The sequence below is a fragment of the Protopterus annectens genome, chromosome 13.part0, assembly GCF_019279795.1.
Source record: "Protopterus annectens isolate FY-2018-M chromosome 13.part0, PAN1.0, whole genome shotgun sequence".
Classification (NCBI taxonomy): Eukaryota; Metazoa; Chordata; order Ceratodontiformes; family Protopteridae; genus Protopterus; species Protopterus annectens.
In genome coordinates, this window is record NC_056747.1 from 84,235,433 (window position 1) to 84,257,907 (window position 22,475).

Below are 22,475 nucleotides of genomic sequence, written 5' to 3' on the forward strand. Positions count from 1 at the left end.
GAGGCTTCATTTAGATCAGCTATGACTGGGGCAGTTATTCGTAGACATGCTTGGCTGAAGGAGCAATCTTTACCAGACCATGTCAAAGCTAAACTCCTGGATGCTCCAATGGAGAAACAAAATTTATTTGGCTCCTCTGCTCAGGAGATCTTAAAAAAGTTTGAAGAAAAGGCAAAATCTGTGCAAACAGTTAAAGATTTCCTGCAAGTTCAACCATCGAGATTCAGCAGAAACTGGCCTACTAAGAATTGGTCCTTTCCAGACTTGGACAGAGCCCAGAGAGGCAGGAACAGGCGCCCTAGAGGCAGAGGTCAGTCGAAGGGCTCCTACAGAGGCCGTCAGTGGCAGCCTGCCAACCAGAGGAGTAGTGCAACAGCAACAACAACAACCACTACACCAGGACAGGCTCAATGACTTAACTCTGATTCCGCCTACCAGGGATCAACTGGAAGCACCCTTGGGCGGAAAGCTGGCTTTATTCTCAAAAAACTGGCATTATATTACAAAGGATACATGGACACTGCAAATAATAGACAAAGGATACAGGTTCCACTTCCACACTTTGCCAAAAGAAGCGGAATGCCAAACCTTCCACCAAATCAGAGGGCAGAGGCTTTAAGACAAATCAGCAATTTACTTCAGATGAAAGCTATAGAAAAGGTACCATGTTCAGAACAAGGCCAAGGATTTTACTCCAGACTATTCCTTGTACCAAGAAAAGAAAATCAATGGAGGCCTATTCTCGACCTGTCCGCACTGAACACTTACCTCATTGTGCCAAAATTCAAAATGCTGACCCTACAGCAACTTCTTCCCATGTTGGGCAAGGAGTCTTGGCTGGTGACTCTAGATCTCAAGGAGGCATACCTGCACATCCCTATTCGACCAAGTTGCAGAAGACACCTCATATTTCTTGCAGGATCAGAGCATTATCAATTCTCAGCATTGCCCTTTGGCTTATCTACTGCACCCAGAGTATTCACGAAATGCCTGGCATCAGTAATTGCACATTGCAGACTACAGGGAATTCAAATTTACCCATACCTGGACGACTGCCTAATACAAGCGGACAACAAGAAAAATTTGATAAAGGACTTGGCCTATGCCATACACCTGCTACAGACCTTGGGATACACAGTCAACATCCAAAAGTCAAGACTAGTACCATCCCAAAGGATAACCTTTTTGGGTGCAGATCTGGACACAACCACCCAAATGGCTTTTCTCACAGAAGAAAAACAAAAACAACTTCCAGATTACTTTATGACTCTGGCAAGACAAACCCAGCTTACTGCAAAGAAAATCCTGCAGGCCCTGGGTTACATGGTATCCTGCATAATTCTAATACTGCATGCCAGGCTGCATATGATGAAATTACAATGGTACCTAAGGAGTGTATGGTCTCAACACAGTCACAGTTTAGAAACCATGATACCAATCATTCCATGCCTTCAAAAGGAATTCCTGTGGTGGGCTCAGGCTTGCCAGTCCAACAGAGGGTTGCCTTTCAACAAACCAACAACAAGGCAGGCCATCACCACGGATGCCTCAGACCGAGGATGGGGAGCACACATGGAGGGCAAATGTATCCAAGGCCTATGGCCTCAAGGACAGCTAAGCATGCACATAAACCAAAAGGAAATGCTGGCAATGAGGCATGCAATCGAGGCATTCAAACCCTTCCTCCAACAAGGACACCTGTTAATAAGTGCAGACAACACCACGGTCATGTGGTACATAAACAAGCAGGGAGGCACACATTCTTACCCTCTATGCCGGATGGCTATGAATCTGTGGGAACGATGCCTGAATCTCAATATCCAACTACAGTCCCAATTTGTGCCAGGGAAAGAAAATGCACTGGCGGACAGCTTAAGCAGAACTACCATGGATGCACACGAATGGATGCTGCACCCAGACATCTTCCAACTCATAGCAAAGACATGGGGAATGCCGGAGATAGATCTGTTCGCCTCCCCACTCAACCATCAACTGAAGACATTCTGCTCAAGGACATACCACCCACAAGCTTGGAGGGTGGACTCTCTCTCTTTCAGCTGGAAAGCCCTAACAGTATATGCCTTCCCACCTCTCCCATTGATGTACAAGGTTCTACTGAAGATCAGGGAGGAACAGCCAAAAGTGATACTAATAGCTCCGGACTGGCCAAGACAACACTGGTATCCACTATTGAGAAGCATGTCTCAGGCAAAATCATGGCCTCTCCCCCTATGGCCTCTTCTTCTGACACAGAACAATTTCAAGACCCTGCATCCCAACTTGAAAACATTGCAGCTAACTGCCTGGAAAATTCCTTAAATCCCAGTCAAACTGCTTTATCTCAGAGGGTGAAGGACATTATCCTGGAGGCTCGCAGGCCTTCCACAAGGAAGACATACTCAGCTAAATGGAAGAGATTTCTCATTTGGAGCACATCAAAAGGCTCAGATGTCACAGTGGCAAACATAACAAATATCCTAGAATACTTAGCAGAATTGTTCCACAATGGCCTGTCCTATTCTTCCATTAAGATTCATGCTTCAGCAATTTCAGCAGAATACAATGTGGATCCACCTATCTTCTCGCACCCTGTCCTCAGACAATTCCTGAGAAGGATCAAAAATATTAAACCTCCAAGAAGACCCCCTCTACCTGCCTGGGATCTCAACTTTGTGCTGGAGAAACTGACACTTCCTCCTTTTGAACCAGCAGCATCAGCGGATCTACAGTTTCTATCTTGGAAAACTGCATTCCTTCTGGCAATCACTTCAGCAAGAAGAGTATCTGAGTTACAAGCATTAATGGCAGTGCAGCCTTTTCTTATTTTCCACCAGGACAGGGTTTCACTAAGAACCAATCCTACTTTTATGCCAAAGGTGGTATCTAGGGTATCCTTGAACCAAGCTATTCACTTGCCTACGTTCTTCCCTAATCCACAGAATAGAGGGGAAAAACTTTTGCACACCCTGGATATACACAGACAACAATGCTACTACTTGGACAGAACAAAAACTAGCAGAAAAACTGACCAACGTTTTGTAGCATATGCAACTGGGGTGCAAGGAAGAGCAATTTCCAAACAGACAATTTCAAAATGGATAGGAAATTGCATTCGATTTTGCTATTCCTTTCACGGAAAGACAGTTCCTGAAAACATCAGGCCTCACTCCACAAGGGCCACGGCCACCATTACATCCTTCCTACGAGGGGTGGCTACCAAGGACATTTTAGAAGCTGCTACTTGGAGCTCCGTGCATACATTTGCCAAGCATTACAATCTACCTTTATACTCTAGATACATAGCAGGGTTTGCTACTGCAGTCCTGCAGGGGATCTTAACTACACCATCCCTTTCTTAGTACCTCCTCCCCCAGTTTGGCTATGGTATTCTACCCATATGTTATGACTGCAGATGCATCCTTGAAGGACATAGTACAGTTTTGTACCTACCATAAATTTAGATGTCCGATAGGTATGCATCTGCAGTGAGGATTACCCTCCCTCCTTCCCCTCTGTGGTATTCCTAGGGTTCTTACCCCTCTTTTAGCTAGCGGGGGAATCTATTATGGTGTATTTGTTTGTTTATACATGTATATAATTTGCAAATGTTTGGAACTTTTCAGCATTTATCCAAATTTAGCCTTCCAAGACGGCACCTGGCATCTGGGGCAAGAAAAACTGAGGAAAATGGCGTCGGCTGATGCTTTTATACCCCAGATGCTCTGATGTCGGGGAAAGTGCGACATCAGCCGAGGCCAGACCCAGACTTTGGAATCCGGCCGACCGAAGGGCTGCTTGAGGCAGGACAACCCATATGTTATGACTGCAGATGCATACCTTTCGGACATCTACATTTATGGTAGGTACAAAACTGTACTTTGCTCCATATGCTGACAGTACACCTGCCCACGAGATAACAGCATCACTCAAGTCCATATGTGACAGTCCATTTTTCCCTAGGCCCACAGCATGATGGTTTTTCCAGCGCGCATTGATTTGCCCACTGGATTGACAGGCTTCTTGATTTCTCGAACATTCCGAATTTTCCCTTGAGGTAAAACTGCTGTGTGTCGTATGGCCGGAACCAGGTACCCCAAAAAACAACTGCCGGACCAATTCTCAGGTAACCATTTATATTCTTTCCTACCATATACAAAGTAACAATCTTCTACTTTGGTAGTAACTTTACTATGCCCTAGCTCTGCACGAAACATTTTTTTGTCGATTATAGACAGTTGCTTATAGAGATCAGCATTATGTTTTACTTTTTCAGTTGTCCTATGCATCAGTTCAAAAAATGTATCATAGCTTGTGTTGCAATAGGATCTGGTGTTATCAGGTTTAGTGTAGCATCTATAGGGAACAGTCACATTGCAATTGCTCCAACCCACCTGAACTGTATCATTCTTGTAAAAACACACAGTTCCCTTCTGTCGAACAGACAAGTGCAATGCTACTTTATCTTGTGATGTGACATCTGATGTATCATAAATTAAGTTTTCCCAGGTCTTGTTGGCTCCTAGGTGAACTGAAGTTAACAGTAACCCCCCCATATGCTGTTGGCAAAGCTGTGCAAATCCAGCAATTCGAAACATTGAAGGTCTCAGCATACACATATTTGATTGCCTGGTAAGTGTTAAAGTTCGGGTGCCACTCTGCGTGCCACTCTCCACGCTTGTTTAGTTCAATTTGTGTGGCTGGGAAAAGGAATGGCCACAACAAAAAGATTATTGTTACTAGTACAGTCAACAGGATGATGATGCAATACTTTTGAGGAAACGGTTGTTCTGCATTTCTGTTTTCTCCGACTCTTCCAAGTAGGTGTATTTGGATCTTACTGAATTCCATCATCTTGGACACGTGCTCTTACTCTCTGCCCTAATAGGACCTTCAGCACCGATGGTTTCTTCACTGGGGTTGAGACGGATCAGTCCTATTGATCTGACCCCCCTTTGTAGCCAGACGTTGTGCTGAGTGCCCCGATGGAGAGGTAAGATTTTTGTCCAACTCAAAGTTCTTAACCAGCCTGCAGTGCGTCAGGTGTATCTACAAAGCTCGTTCTGCTATCTTGACTGCAGTGGGTGTTGAAAGAAGCACCTGGTAGGGACCTTCCCACCTTGGTGATGACCAGTTCTTCCTCTTGATGTTTTTGATCCACACCCAATCTCAGGGCGTCACTGCCACTTCTGATGTGTCGGTTTGTTTTCTATCTGAAACAGAATTTGACTGCAACAGATGTTTAGAACTCAACAACTTTTTCATATATTCAGCTAGTGTGAAGTCAGCTTCCTGGTCTGATGACATGAGAAGTTTCCACTGGGGTGTATAATAAGCCCTTCCAAATAATTTTTCAAAAGGAGTCAATCCTTTTGCTCTAGGGACAGTTCTCATGCTCAACAGTGCCAGGGGCAAACAGTATAACCATTTTTTTCCTGTCTCATAGGTTGGTACTAGGCTATCAGCCCTAGGGCCTATACAAGCCTAGCCATAACAATTCCCTGGCTATTTCTTCCCACATTATTTACTTTCCTGGACCCCTGTCTAGCAGGGCGACTGATGTGATCCCTGGGGTGAATTTCCTTTCTCCCATCCAGTCGTCAAGGTTCCTCTTGAAGAGGTCCACGGAGGCACTCTGCTTGACATGTATGGGCAATCTATTCCAGAGTCTGGGGAGTCTCTGGGTCAGGAACCTATCCCTCCAGCATGTTTTGTTTATTGTGATGACAAGGTTTAGATCCCTGGAGCGTGTAGCTATTAATTTTCTCAATTTGTTTTTTAGTATACCATTATGCCTTTCAACTAGCCCTGCAGATTGTGGATGGTATGTGCAATTAATTTTTAAAGAAATATCAAAATGCTTACTCAACTGCTGTATGGTTTGATTTACAAAGTGTGTACCATTGTCACTGTAGATCCTTTCCGGAATACCAAACCTAGGAATGATTTCCTTGACAAGTACCTTTGCCACCGTAGCTGCATCTAGATTTTTGGTTGGAAAGGCTTCCACCCATCTGGAAAACATATCTACAATGAAAAGACAATACTTCTTATTTTCACATTTGTTCAATTCTATGAAATCCATACAGATAGTGTGAAAGGGATATGGTGGTGTAGGGAAACTCCCTTGCTTGGGCTTTATCACCCCCTGTGCATGATGTTTGTTACAAATCTGACACATCAAACAAAATTTTTTAGAGTAGTTTGTAAATCCATACGTTGTGAACACCTGGTTCACCAGCTGTACCATCCCCCCTGTTGAGACATGGCACTGCCCATGGCTCAACAAAGCTGCATATCAAAACAAATTAGAGGGTAGTATCGGTTTTCCTTCTCTAGAGATGTACAGCCCCTTTTCGAAGATTGCTCCTCGTTTTATCCATTGTTATTTTTCAGCTTGCGTAGTGAGTGCCTGCATTGTTTTTAACATATCTAAATCTAAAATCTCAGAGGGTTGTAATTCCTCATTTAAAAGAAATACTTCTGTGGCTGCTTGTTTTGCAGCTGTATCAGCTCTCGCATTACCTTTTGAAATCCTATCTTGTTGCTTGGTGTGAGCTGTGCATTTACAAATGGCTACTTTCTGAGGTAACTGAATAGATTCTAAAAGATCTAAAATAAACTGTACATGATTTATAGGTTTGCCAGTAGATGTTATCATTCCCCGTTTTTTTCCACTGTTGTGCAAAAACATGTACAGTAGAAAAATCGTACTGGCTGTCAGTAAAAATGTTTACACATTTACCCTTTGCTAAGGTACATGCACGTGTCAGGGCAATCAATTCTGCTGCCTGTGCAGATAAGTTGTGTGGTAAAGGTTTTGCTTCTATAATCCCAGTATCAGAAACTACTGCATATCCTACTAGGTTCGGTCCTGCAGGACCCCTTTTGCATGAGCCATCCACGTAGTATGTCACCTCGGCATCGTCCAAGGGGACATCCGTGAGATCTTTTCTAGGTAGTGTCTTTTTCTCAATTACCTGCAGGCAGCAGTGTGGTGTGCCATCTGCAGGGGTCGGGAGCAGAGTAGAAGGGTTTAAAGTCATGCATCGCTCAATTCTCATATGAGGTTGGCTCAACAATATAGTCATACAGGAAAGATGCCTAGCAGGGGAAAGATATGCCACCTTTTCTTGAAGTAAAATAATTGCGACTGCATAAGGTACTCTCAAAATGAGAGGGTGGAACAAAACTGCTGAGGCTGAAGCCTGTACTGCCATTGCAGCTGCAACTACTGCTTGTACACAGTGGGGTAAGGATCGTGCACTGGGTCTAGTTGTGATGAATAGTAAGCAATGGGGCGTTGCTTATCCCCATGCTGTTGTGTTAGTACTGATGTCATGTAACCCTGCTTACAATCTACAGTTTGGAAAAAATGTTTATGGTAGTTTGGCAATCCCAGAACTAATGAGGACGCTATTAACTGCTTTAGTTTGCAGAAAGCAGATTCTGCCTCTGATGTCCATTGTAACAAATCCTGCGCTGCCATAAGCTTCTTATATATAAGGTCAGTCAGAGGTGCAGATTCCAAGGCACAGTTTGGAATCCAGCTCCGGCAAAAATTGGTTGTACCCAGGAAGGACATCATTTCCTTCTTGGTAGTGGGTTTTGGTGCTTGCAAAATTTCTATTTTTCTGTCCTCATCTAATGTTCTACCTTCCTTGGATATTACATATCCCAGGTATTTGACTTGTTTTTTACAAAGCTGCAGTTTACTTTTATTTACCTTATGTCCTTCAGCGGCTAAAAATCGTAGAAGTGCTCTGGTATCTTCTCTACATTCCTGCTGGGTGGGGGCTGCCAGCAAGATGTCATCAACATAAAGTAAAATCTGACTGCCTCTTCGTGGGGTGAATCCCGCCAAGTTGCTTGCCATTTCTTGTGAGAATATTGTTCGACTTTCACAATATCCCTGTGGTAGTCGCGTATATGTATACCTTTTCCCCTGAAATGTGAATGCAAACCAATACTGGCTGTCAGTGTATTGGTATCGAAAAGAACGCGTTGCTGATGTCTACCACAGAAAAATACTTCTGTTGAGGTTTCAGATCATTCAACAGGGTGTGTGGGTCTGGCACTGTAGGTGCTCTTGGTATTACTGCATCATTTACAGCTTGTAAATCTTGGACCATACACCATTCTCCATTGGCCTTTTTAACTGGAAATAAGGGTGTGTTACGTGGTGAATCAGGAGATTCTGCTAGTATCCCTTCTTTAAGTAAAGCTGCTATAATAGGCTTTATCACTTTGGCGTGATAGTAACTGGTCCCGCTGCACGAATGAGTCCTACATCTGATTTTCCTGTTGACCAGAGGGTCTCTGGTATATTTCGTAAGACATTTTCTTCCTTCTCTAACAGGAGTGTCAATCAGCTGTCCTCGCTAGACTGCAAGTGCACAGCTGGGTTGGTCTGAGTTATCCACTTCATCTTCTGTATTTGTATTCCCTGTTCTGACAGTTCTAGTTCTGTCTGTTTCTCCCATCTCTTGACTTTTTCTCCTAGGTCTGCCCATTCTATATTTCTGTTTTTTGTTAAGCTACCATGTGGTAATCGATTAGATTTATAAAGTGCAAAGAACGCCTGGGGCAATGAACAGCTGGCTACACTGTTCCCTTCTGTGTCCCAGTACAGGTTACGCAATACCAATCTGTTTGCATGATTGTTAAATAATTCTTGCTCATATTCCTTATCAGGTCCTGGTGTGTTACAATAATACAGGGTACAGTGCAACAGGTGTTGCTTATCAATGTCAAGGGAGGGGAACTTGCTGATGGCTACATTCATTAACTCTTTGGTCACAGACCCTGGACCAGTTGTAACCAAGTCCTGGCTGTACCGATAAAACATTTCACCCTCCGATTGCACTGTAAAGGTATCAATTGGCCGCTGTGCTTCCATACCCTGCATGGTTGGGACTACTGCTATACCAAATAGCTGCATGAGGTCTCTGCCCAAGAGGTTTACTGGGCATTTTGCAGAAACAACAATTTTGCTTTTCTGTGTCAATCCTGAAACTGGATCAGTTATTGCAATGTTACGGGAGAGAGGCTCCCGATACAGCTGTCCATTAGCTGCTTTGACCAGTGTGTAATCAGGTGACTATGTGTTTTCTGGCAGTTTGGAGGGATGCCCCTGAGTCACACAAGAATTTGACTTCCCTCCCTTCTACCAAGAGTGTAACTTCTGGTTTTGTGTCTGCTAAATAAAGCTCCAAACTCAATAAAGCTAGGTCCAATATTTCATTTTCTTCATTGTCACTAACTTCCTGCACTTCCTCTACTCCCTCTATCACATTCTCATTTGTCCTTTCTTCGCTAGCCCCTTCTAGTGATTCCTGACTACCGTATAGTCAGTCCTCACCCTCCTTATCTTCCATTGTTGCCTTCTTGTTTTTCTTGCAATCCCTTGCCAAATGTCCCTTTTTACCGCATTTAAAACATTTTCCCCTTTTCTTTTGCCCTTCAAAGTCCTCTGATCGTTGATCAGATTGTTTGTTTCCCTGTGCATTTTTCTTGCCCTTTTTCTCGGACTGTACTAAGTAAACTTCTTCTCCATCTTCTACAGAGAATACTTGAGCTTTCTTTTTCGTTTTGCTATTAAAATGCCTTTCGGCATGCCTGGCATATTCGTGAATGATTGTAACCTGCTTGTTCGATGGTCTACCATATGTTTTGTAATAAAACTGCTTATAGGTGCAATACTGCCCTTTAAAAATGCATTATTTAATTGCTGTTCATATGGGGAATCTTGTGTTTGATCTTCAGGAACCTGCATTCCACAGTGGTTATTAAAACACTCTAATAATCTGGCATAGTACCGGTCAATTGTTTCATCTTCTTGTTGGATGCATTGATTAATGCAAGTCCAGTCTGCCCTATGTTTCCATTTTTCAGAGATGCGGTCTGTAAGACCTTTTACTCTGGTGTCTAATTCTGCGCTGCTATGTGGGAGGGGTCTTTGTGCAGCGTCACGGGGATTCCAGTTCCCACTAATCATGTACCAATCTGGCCCTACAATCTGTCTAACTACCTTTTCTATTTCTTCTCCGTTTAGGTTATAACTCAGCCTCATTCCTTGTAAATCTTCTGAGAATTTTCTAAAATTAACCTTTGGATGGAGAATTCCTTCAGTGGCTTTCCGGATGTCTTCCAGAGTCCAAGGTCTATACACTAAAATAGTTAGGTCCTGATTGTCTTGACCTGCCTGAGGATTGGGAACTTCTATAAGTGGGCATATTTCTTCTTCTTCACTTATAGATTGTGAATTCTTAACCATTTGCCATAAGTCAATGCCTTCATCTGAGTTACCTGCCTTTGTTTGGGACCTGGTCCTGATGGGATCTCTAATTTTAGTCAGTTTTAGTTTCATAATATCTCTATCTTCAGTGACTACAGAATATCGAGGGGGTGGATTAACCTGTTCACTTGCTTCATATTCTGGTAAGGGAGGCGGAGGTGCTGATGCTATTACTAAGTTATTGTCCTCCTTATCTAAAACATTGCTTTTGAATTTTTGTTCTTTTGTTCCCTACGGTTTACTTCCTCAAGCCACCTGTGTGCCTGAGGAATTCCTAATCGACGTTGCTTTTTTACCCGACCTTTGGAATCGGTTTTGAGCTGTTTGATAAGTTTGGTAAGTGAAGATTTTTCTAATTTTCCGTCTAATTCGTATTTATTAATCCATTTTGAATAATATCTAATATTGTCGGCGTGCTGCGACTGCATATATTTTGCGTCTTCTGTTAAAGGTGGATTTTGGGGTCTTTTTGTGCAATTATTACCCATTTTGTTCTACCCTTTGATCGTTACGTAACTTCTCTTAATTTTTTAACGTGATACCACGGATTTTGTTATAGTCTCTTCAGAATGACTACCTACTTATTTTGTTTCTCCTGATCTATGACAAGACAGTAATCTTTTTTGTCCCTGACTTGTGAGAAAAATACAGTCTGACAAAAACAATACACATCTAGTCTCTGATCTAAAACAGAAAACAGAAAAAAGTAGATTCACCTTACCTGAGCCCACATGATTGATCACCAATTCGCGGAGACCCATCCTTCAGTCACAGATCAGAAAGTGGCTGGCCTCTTTTGAACGACAATTCAGTCGGAGGACTTTCCATATAAGAAGAACCGATTTGGTTTCTTCCCCGTACGGTTTCAGCCACCTGGCCGTCTGATCCGAGGTGAAGAGAGGGTTCCGGTCCGAAGGACCAATCTGTCAAAGGAAAAAACTTCAAAGACCAATTCACGTTAGATTCAAGCAAGGCACCCTTTATTACTTGCAGCAAGGAGACAATGCATGTAGGCACAAGGTTTGTCTGAATTACTGGTGATTAGTATGTTATTCTTATACAGTTCTCTTCCTGTCACACAGAAAATGTTACTATTCTATTGCTGACGTAGTTAGACACAGCTTTCTGTATGTTCTACAGAAAATGTTACTAGACTTATTGCTGACTAGGTTAGATTATTTGCTAGTTTGCAAAACATTTTGAGAAAAACAACCTGGCCTTGGGCTTATTTTAGCCCATTTTAACTTTTCAATTCTTCAATTGTACTGTTCTAATACATGTGTTACATTTTGTCTAGATTCAAGGTACATTTCTAGCTTTCGTACAAGTAATGCTGACTATGGTTTATACTTTCAAGCATCTATTGTTTTTTTTATCAAAGTTTCTAACAGCTGCATACTTTCTCATAGCATAAGCAGAAATGAATATCTCTTTGTTAAGTTTCATGACATTAGCAGAAATGAAATGTCTCTTGTTATTTTCATGACATTAGCAGAAATGAAATGCTTCTTGTTAAGTTTCTAATAGCTGTGCAGATTCATGCATTGTGAACAGAATAAATGTATTAACCCTTTCAAACCTCGAATGCACTAAGCATACATATTACTATTATATATTTTTCTAACAGATATAGTACAGTTAGTTTACATAAAAGTAGGCACAAGACCTTACAAAATATATGTCAAATTATAAGATTCTACAGGGCATCTTCACAAAGGAAGCATGAAGCTGTATTTCATTGATGAGATGTCACCCCTTCCATCTGTCCTCAGTTGATGGATCTTTGGATCCAGACGTATCCGACATCAGCCACTGTATAGACTTTTGCATCCAAGGCCCAGGCTCCTCCCTTTACCTATAATCCCCCCCCCCTATTGAATTTCCTCAGATCTTGTTTGCCACTCGAACACTACAGCTGTAGATCTCTTGGCTCAATATGTGAAAGGACTAGCGGTTCGATACGTGACTTGTTTCTTTGCATTTCTTAACTTCTCAGAGTAGGATATTCTCTTTAGTGTCTGTCTTTCTTGACATTTCGGTACTCCCTGATTTAAAAAAAAAAGGTTGTCTAGTGCTTCTTACCTCTCTTAAAAGAGTTAGTATTTTTTTCTCCGTCCTCTGTTTATAGTGCCCTTTGGTTACTCTAACCTTAATATTTTGCTATTGTAAGTGTGGTTATATTTAAAGTTATTGTCATAGCTTTCTGTATTACTGTTTTAAAGTTGCTGCTGTTATTGTTGTTTGTGTTCTGACAGTATTTGTTAGTGCTGTATAACAATAAACAGTAAAACTGATGACAAAAAAATCATTTAAAAAGTGTCACAGATAAAACAGTAATCTCTTTCATCGCTACAGATGTCAGACTGGTAAAACATCCATCCATCCATCCATCCTCAACCCCTTTTCCCATTTTGCACATGGGTTCGGGGTGTCACTTCAACAGCGACAATCATCTTGAGCCAAGGTTTACACCACCGGGTGGCTAGCCCTGTTGGGGTAGTTAATTCGCACCACTCACTCACGCACACACTCTTACCGATGGCCAATTTAGAGTGCCCAATCCACCTACTGCATGTAATGTGGGAGGAAACCGGAGCACCCAGAGGAAACCCATGTGACTGCAGGGAGGACATGCAGACTCCACACAGAAGGCACCCCAGCCGAGAATCAAACCGAAGAACCTCTTGCTGTGAGGCGACAGTGATAACAGCTGCACCACAGTGGCCACCGCCTTATATACTATGCAAGTTGCCACATGACTACATTTATATCACACAATTCATTCATAAGTTTTTAACTTGCATCTTTTAAAATATTCTTTGAATACTACATGAAGTGTACTGTCTTATAATATGGGTGTGTTACTTATCCATTTCTTCACTGTCTAAACTGCTTGTACTGAGTTCTTTGAACTTTCTGTTAGCTGCACTAATAATGCACAGCCTGAGTACCAGTTACACTATGTAGCATGGTCTTACACTTAACATAAAACCAGTCAAACTAACTTCCATAGCTGTAATATTTCCCAAGCTCCTCTTTAGATCCTCACTTACTTTAAATCTAGCAGCTGTGGTCATCATGAGAAGTCACCATTCCCCCCATTGCCAGCATTATAACACATGGAATCCTGAGGTGCTGTATGAACTGCCTCATGCTAACTGATAATGAACACCTACTAAACCCAAAGGACTGTATCTGTGAGAGGTGTAAACATTTAACTCAGCTGGAGGTGTCCATCTCTCATTCTGCTACATGTAGTGATCTAAGCACTGTATTATCCCCACATGCATATGTGCAGCATCTTCAGATTATAAACTCTAAGCTGTTTTATGCTGATGCCATTAAAAATATCTTTATCAAAGGCTTCTAGGACTCTGAAGACTAACATCATCCTAAAGCCTCGCATAACTTGCACTCTGAAGCCCTTAGGGCAGCAAGACCAAACTAATTATTCTGGCACTGTCGTGTTTCTTCTCCAGCTGAACAAAGTCAGGGTGACATTTAGTTGCCTGACAGGTGCCAGGATATGTAACGTCATTAACACCCTCTAGTCCTTTCACCACAGGTACGCATATGACTTGATCATTGCACATGTGGGAGTGAATGACTTGAAAAGCACCTGCTTGGATCATGCAAAGAAGGACATAACGAGCTCTCAGAATATGCACCTGGAAAGGAAGTGAGACGATTATTGAATCATACAAAGAAGGACATGATGGAGCTGTCAGAGTATGCATCTAGAAAAGAAGTGAGACTAGTATTGAGCAGAATCCTAACATCATCAAGAATGATACCGCAAAACAAACAAAAGGTAATTGACTTTAATTATTGATTAAACTACTGGTATCATTCTAGGGGAATCCAAGATATTGGTCTGGGATGAGGTGGTTAACAACCCCCAGCTGCTTTGCAAGGGATGGTATACACCTCTCTTCTCATGGCTTCCATATTTTGGATAATATATTTTTTCTTCCTTCATTGTGCTTTTTTAGACAAGGTCAGCCTCCTCAAATTATTCACATATATAATCACAATCAAAATAGTATAAAAGTAGCACTTCTTCAAAGCTAGAAGCCTGAAAAAAGGTGTACTCCTTACAGACATTCCTAACCCTTGAAAATATTGATATATGCAGATGGTTTCAGAACAGTGAAAGCACCCCCATGGTGCAGGGTTTTACCTACCACTCCTTCAGACGCAGGACCAAATTGGACTTTAGCTGGTCGGGGTGTGTCTGTGTTCTTAAACTATTTTGCCTACAGACTTTGTAATGCAGGACAATAACCTAGAATTCCTCTACATTCTTCTTACAGTAAACAAAACCCAGTATCATATAGTAGCCAACTAACATACCCCCACTCTTTGACACCAGCAGTCAGTGACATGTATTTTAACAATCAGACATCTCTCATCATAGAACCAAACAATGTCTTTTTGGGTGACTTCAACTATCCCTCCACTAAATGGGGAACCCACACCACCACAAACAAGTATGGCAGAAATTCCTGGAATTCATTAAAACAAACATCTTAAACCAGCTAGTCCAAATCCCAAATAAGAGTCTCAAGTATATTAGACTTGGTTCTCACAACTATATCCCCCATGCTCAGAGTGCACAGTTATCAGATCACTGGTCAGATCTGACCATTGTACAGTAACATTTACTCTAGGTGTGAGACCTGAGTCACTTCAAAATCCCTCCATCTTCAGAAACTACTCCAAGGCAAATGTACTCCAGCTGTCTGACACCTGATAAAATTCAAACTCACATCTCACCTAGATGACTCTGCTTCACTTGTGGTAATTTTCACTGATGTATACCTTTCAAGCTAGCTTTGAGGCCTTTGTTTCCATATGACCTAAATATTGCCAGGTTTACGAACAAAGCCATTTGGTGGAACTCCATTATCAGCAAACTGTACAATAGGAGAAATAAATTCCTAGTCTCTAAAAGCAAACTTAGCACCCCAAGAAGAGCTCAAAGGAATCAACAAAGAAAACTGAGACAAAATCAAATCCTCCAAGAGCAAGTATGATTGTGAGTCACCACCCATGCTAAGGATAACAGTAAAACTTTCTTCAACTATGTCAGAAACTCAAGAAGTAATAACTAATAATGGTCTGACTTAATACAAAGTAACATCACATACTCAACCCCTGAGGATATTGCCAACATATTAGTGGACAAATTCAGCTCATATTATACCCCATCTCCCCCATATTTCTCCCAGCATATTAGCTTGCATAAACCCCCTCAAAAAATCATCTCTGAGCACGTCCTAAATGCTCTCTCCAAGGCTAAAAAACTAATTCCATTTCCTCGCACAATGTGCCAGGTTGTCTACTTGTCAGCAGCAAACAAAGCTTCGCTGATTCGTTATTATGTCTCTTCAGTCTCAGCATCCCTACTGGATTCATGCCAGAAGTATAAAGAACTGCTGTAGTCATCCCACTCCACAAAGGGGGAGCCACATCTGACTAAGCAACTATATACCTATTAGTCTCACCAGCCTTATCCGTAAGGCAGTGGAGCACCTCATTATAGAACTCATAAACAAGGACATAGGCAATCTTCAGACCCTGGACCCTAACCAGTTTGGGTTAGTTTAAAGCAGATCTTGCCTCTTGAACTTGGTTGACTTTATTAAACAAGTCACTGTGGCATTAGACATTGGTAAATCAGTTCACACAGCATATCCATATCTGAACATGACCAAAGCTTTCAGTACCATTCCATGCTTGGGTATCATTGATAAGCTAATCCTGTTAAATGTAAATCTGTGTTCTCCACTGGATAGCAAACTGACTTACCAACAGAGTCCAGTCTGTTAATGTTGCAGGCACACTCACAACTAAAAGATTAGCTGCTGTTGGTGTCCTTCAGTGATCGGTCCAGGCTCCCACTCATTTTTGGTATCTGCTTCTCTGATGTTAAAGCAGACACCAAAGTTCTGATGCTAATGAAGTTTGCTGACAACTGCAAACTCTAAGATGTCATAAATAAACCCAGGTGACCGACATGTTTTCCATGAGAGTCTAACTCGTGCTAACAAATGGTACTTGGACCATGGATTCAAACTGAATGCCAAAAAATGCAGCATTGTGTCTTTTGGCGAACATGGACAGTCCTATTCTTATTACACAGGTGACATCTTCTAAAAATCTACTCAGTCATTAGGGAATTGGGCACCTTCATTGACTATGAACTAGGTAGTTACTAGGTATGCAGCCCAAGAGACCAATAATGAGCCTTGCCCAAATTCCCAGTTACCCAAAGCACAGTCTGGTTAAGTGACTTGCTCACGCTCACACAGTAGGCAAGTGAAATCTGAGGGACTCAACCCTGTACTACAAGAAGTAACTCATTAACAGCTCACAGCTTTAATCCTGTGTGCCAGCTGCAAAAAAAAAATGATTTAAGGAAATAATTTTATGTAACCAGACTGTTCACTAGGGACATAAGTCATTGTCCTTCTCTACTCCTCCCTTATTAGACCAGTAATGACCCTTGTGGTACATATTTGGCTAGGCATATGACCCAGCTTTGGAGAGTGCAGCATTTCCTTATCAAAATAAATCAAGGGCATTTCCTTCTTTAGTTATCCTGACCACCTTAAAGCACTCTCGCCCTTTTCTGTTTTCTACCAGTTATTGAAAGGAGATCGCTAACTTCCCTATAGAGCCACGAATGATCCAGTCCTATGTAACCTACAGCCACAAAACTAATACCAACCTAATCACCTGCTTAGTACAACTAAACTGCCACCAAAACACAAACAGGACATGCTGGTGGAAGAGAGATCTTTTGTAGAGAAGATGTCTTTTATGCAGTGGACTCCCTCTTGATGTAAAATATAGTAGCTCCATGATCATGGCTTGACACAACTGGGTGGGCATTTGTTAATACATCCCCACTCTGGACCCTCTAACCATTATGGAAAGACGCCAGAACTAAGTTGGGGTCTTATTATTAATTCATGTCTTGGTAAATTGCTAGGAAATGTTGACTAGGCTACAAATGGTCTTATAAATTTGTGAACACTTTTAATTCTGCGTTTCATTGATTCCTTGGAGACTGCAAACATTTAATGTTCTCTGCCAGCAATATTCAGTCTAGTGGTTCTTGTATGAAGTCTTTTCTGTTTTCCTCCCACCACCATACTCCAATGCAAAGAAATTAAAACCATGGATATTGTCACACAAAACAGAAAGCCTGTACAAAGCATTGTTCACATTCTTTATATTCAGAGTGTACATATGCTCGTAAATGTGTTGATTACACTTTCTTGACATTCTTCCAATGTTAAAAAAAAAAAAAATCACATGATCAACAGTATGCAGTACAAATAATATTTGAACTACAGCAAGTGACATTACTTGTAATTTTGTACTTGTTTCTAATAAGTACTGCCTTTACTCATGGTCACACTGCTTGCATGCACTCCAGCTAATCATCCCTTTTCTATTGTTTTTATTCTGGTTTAATGATCCTTCCAACAAATCTTTCAAACTTTATATCTCTTATGCACAAATCTTGTTCTGTATTCCAGTGTTTTAAGAGAAAAGAAAACCTTTCAAAATCATCCTGTTAACCTATATTATAGTTTGTATCTACTGAGTGCTTGCTTCATAGCTTTAATCTTTTACAAATCATCCATGTTTTGTCTTTTTTATCCTTACTCCTGCACTTAATTTACTAAGGCACAAGGCTTAGTCTTCATTTCTCTATCCTATTACTAATGTAGTGTTACTTTCTCCCATTTTATGTGGATTTTCTCTTAATGTACTTACATTAAAACTCCAGCTTTCTTTGGAAATGTTTTAATTTTCTGTCATTTGGTTTACTCTGACTACTTGCCATTTTATATTGTTTTTTTTTTCATTCGTAAGGGATGCAACTCTTATATAGTACTGTTTATTTTTAATAAATCCATGTGAGCAGACAACCATCTTCTTTGTGTAAGCATAAATCCAAGTAATTAATCATAACCAAGTCATAATGTTTTACATTTTTCATCATGTTTGAATTGTTCTGCAGTAGTTATGTCCTTGCATTGCTCAAAGTGGTTGTTATTGTTTTGTGATTTGCTATACCCTACAATGACATGATGGAGGCTGCAGTATTGTGTGATTTTTATTTCACCTTCCTAATGTAATTTTATAATAAAGCAGAGTTAACTGTGATATTAACATTAGTATGCATCGACTTTGTTGTGAAGTGTATAGGGTAATAACGTTTATTTATTGTACTTGGCTACAGAGCCCTGGCAGTGTTCAAGGTAAGCAGGTTCAATAAGAGATTCTGATTTTTTTTAAAGGCCAGATTGTGTGTTTTATGAAATAGAGTTTGAGTATGACTGTATTTACGTTATTTAAATTTTGTTAGTTTTATGAAATAGAGCTTGAATATGACTGTATTTAGATGATTCAAATTTTGTTAGGTTTTATGAAACAGAGCTTGAATATGACTTTGAAAGATGTGTCCCATTTTTAGACATGTGCCCAGGAACTGGCTTGCCTTTTAGTTGGGGCAAGGGAGTTTGTGATTTAAATTAAAGGGTTATGATGTGCACTGATGATGTTGAATTACTAGGCCTATAAAAGTGATGTAGTAAACGAATGAAACCCGTGTTACTGGCATGAGAGATAGTCATGATTTGCACAAAAGTGCTAAAATGTTAATATCTTTTATATGTTATGTTGTTAAAGGTTTAGATGTGTAAGACAAAGTTCAATCCTTTTAAATGTGTTTCTTATAAGTAATTTGTATGCTATACTTGATTGGATCATATCAAGTTGATACTGTACAAGTTTTTTTTGAGATACTCATAAAAGGTGATTTTTAAAAGGAACTGTTCATTAACAACTTCTGGTTACCATGTTGCTTTTGTACATGTCAATCTTGTATGTTTCACCCATGGATTATTTAGCATTCATAAGTGGTAGCATCCAAAATGTGCTTAGAATGCCTTTTTTTCTAGCTCTCACCAGTAGCTGGTGATGCTTAAAGATACCATTTGAATTGGTCATTTCCGTTCATGCAAGCGTCCAACTCAGTCACCCACCAGAATGTCTACCATGTAGCAATGTAAGATGGTGTGCCATCCACGACAGTCCTATACTGGCATTCCTGAATTTCCGAGGAGGGTCTAACTCTACCATCATCAAATGTTCTTCTAAGATGCTGCATGGTATTTGTAAGAAGAAATAATTACATGGACCTAAGTAGGAACTGCTATTCTTATGGAGCTGTTTTAACCTCTGCCTCCATAAGTTTGATAAACATGACATGGTATTTCGCTTCCTCATCTGGTGCCCCCCCCCCCCGACATACACACATGCACACAAAACTACCCCATTGCCCAGCAACTTCTGATTCATAGTCACACTGCTTGCTGACAGTTATCTTATGCTAGGGTGTAAGAAGAACTACATTACCTGACTGAGGATGTCAATTCCTAGGTTAAAAGGTAAACTTCTTCTACAATCTGGAGTATAGAGCTATGTCAGGGGGTTATAAATATTATGTTTCACTGCCAAACAGCAGAGTTGAGAATCAGCACATTCCCCAGCATGGCTTTCCATTGCTGGCCTTGTTCTTTGTATTGAGACTTAAATGCCAGCCTTTCATTACAGCACTGAAATTCTCATGATCTTGGGCTAGGATTAAATTTGAGCCTTTGAAAGAATGACTAGACAGGATAGCTCTGAGAATCCGGTGGTGGCTCTTTTTCCACAGACAAATCCCATTAAAGTAGCCAGGGCAGTGTGGCTCCCTCACTACAACTCAAAGCTCAAACTGCAGCATTGCTCACAGGCCTGATTCAGTCCTGCAGACTGCATGAAATCTCTGCACACACTGGTTTAAAGAAACCTGACAGTAGCCACCCCTTGTGAGATATACACCCACAAAGAAATCCAGTCCTGGACTGGGGAATTAGCTCATAAAATGAAAAGAGGTGATTGCCAGACTTAACCTTAAGGAGTGACTGTATTTCGTTCTTGGTCCACAACTGTGAGTAGGTGGTTTCTTATAAAGATTGTGAAAAGCCATGATGGAATATTTATTAAATTAAAAAAAAAAATGTGTTGGTTGTATTAAGACTGAATGCTCTCTAATGCGTAAAGGAACAATTTTCCAGAAAAATGTGAAAGCTTGAACAACCAATTCCCATATGGATGAGGAAAGCCTACCACACTGTAAAGGTCAGTGGAATAAAACATAGAGATACGGAGTACCTGCTGGTCCTATGACAGAGATCTGAGTTAATACTTGCTTAGAAGATGGCAGTAATACCTGGCTGCCTCCTGCCTCACTTAGTATCCTAAGATGCTGGGAGTCTGGAGGGATGAATGTCAATGTAAGAGATTGGGGCTTGATGACTTGTTGATGATTTGGAGAGGGAAGAACAGGACTCCAGAAAATGCCAAAAATCAGGATTATTAACCTAAGCTGTGTAGATCAACTAAGAACATTAGTTTACATTAGCTTTTTATATATTGTTTTAATGTAATAGGGGATGTGTTGTTGTTTTTTAAGTCAGTGGAAGGCTTACAGCTAATGTAAATATTAGAAACTTAAAGTCAGATATCATTCTAACCAGCTGAATACACAACTGTTCATCACTGAGTTCATCTGATACTTTTACAGATGCACTTGGTTCACCCAGAATACTCTCAACATATGAAGCACACTGTCACACTGCAGGTTAAACACTAACAAGAGGTTGTTTAAAATGTGGATAAATGAATTGTTCAGGCATTAGCATCATTTTTGCTGCTGTTTCTTATATTTTTTTATCCTCTGTTTCTGCTGACCATTGATTCCTTCTGCTTCCCAGACCATTAATTCTGTCCAGAACACCTGAGAGGTGAGAGTGTTTCCTCTCATTCATCCCTTTTCATATGCTAGGGCTTCAGGAGCCCCTTATAGGAGGGGGACATCATCCCAGGCAGCCACAGGAGGGATTTGTGTATGCCTAACTGACACATTCCACCTGCACCTGTTGGGAGAGTCTGCAGTATGGGACCTAAATGTACAAGTTTCCACACATGCTTTTCTCAGCTACAGAATACACCCAGCTTCTCCTGTTGCTAAGGTGGTAGGGCCTGGCTGCCTCCGTCATACTAGGATGGGTGAACTTGATGTCAGCTGCTCACTTCTAACCTTCCTAGACAACTCCACCAGTACTCAGCTTGATAAATGATTTATTAATTTGCTTTATAAACTGGGTTGGCAAGCTGGACCATAGATCCTTTTCAGTCGTGACCTGGGACATTTAGGCAGCAGCATCATTTGAAACACACATGCATTGTGTACAGCAGAACATGTTCCATGTCATAATAACAGGCTCAGATAGTGCAAATGTTTGATTACATAATATTAAGTATGAAAAGAGTAGAATGACAGTAACATTTTCATTATATGCATTGGAGCAAATTAATTTTTGGGCAGCTGAGAGCCTGAGACATCTTCACAGTTAGTGTTTTATCCTGCTAAATCCTGAGATTGATGTTTTGCTGTTTGATTGTATTATTCCAGTGCTATGTAACCAGGGAAGGTGGACATGGTTGTCATTAGTTCAGGTCTGACTGTCCCTAGATAGCTGGCAGTACCTCTCTGCTGCTGCACCCCTGTATGCCTGTTAAGAGCAAGCAGGTAACAGATGTGGCCTGTGGGGAAATGTAAAAGGACACATTACTGGGGAAGGGATGGTTTTGGATGGCAGTAGGGGAAATGATCTGGAAAGAAGTTTGGGAATGTAGCAGACTAAAGGAAGTACTTGTTTTTGAATCAAACATACATTGACTGAAACATTTCTGGCACATTATGCAGAATACTCAGAGGATCCTACCACATTGTTTGTAGCCTCAGTTTTCTGCAAGTTGTCATAGAGCAAGTACGTTGTCACATCTGTGCCTATAGCTGTGGATCTGGGGATAGCTATAACACAAACCTTCTCTAGTATTTAAATATTTTGACCGCTTGTGCTTCCAACTAATGAGTATTAAATACATGTTTTAAAATTCTTGTATGTTTTGTAGCTTTTTTAATGCCCTCACAACCTTGTGAGGTATGGTTTGTTTTGAACTGTGCATCATATTAATATTAAATTTACTAAAATATTATAATACTAGTCTTAAATACTCATACTTTTGTCTAAATAAATATAGAGAATGT

At 40.8% G+C, this 22,475-nt stretch overlaps 1 protein-coding gene across 1 annotated transcript in view; it reads left to right on the plus strand.

Annotated features, from left to right (window-relative positions):
• Positions 1–22,475, plus strand: part of LOC122817596 (occludin-like) — a 617,143-nt gene that overhangs the window by 469,639 nt on the left and 125,029 nt on the right. The window lies entirely within an intron of this gene.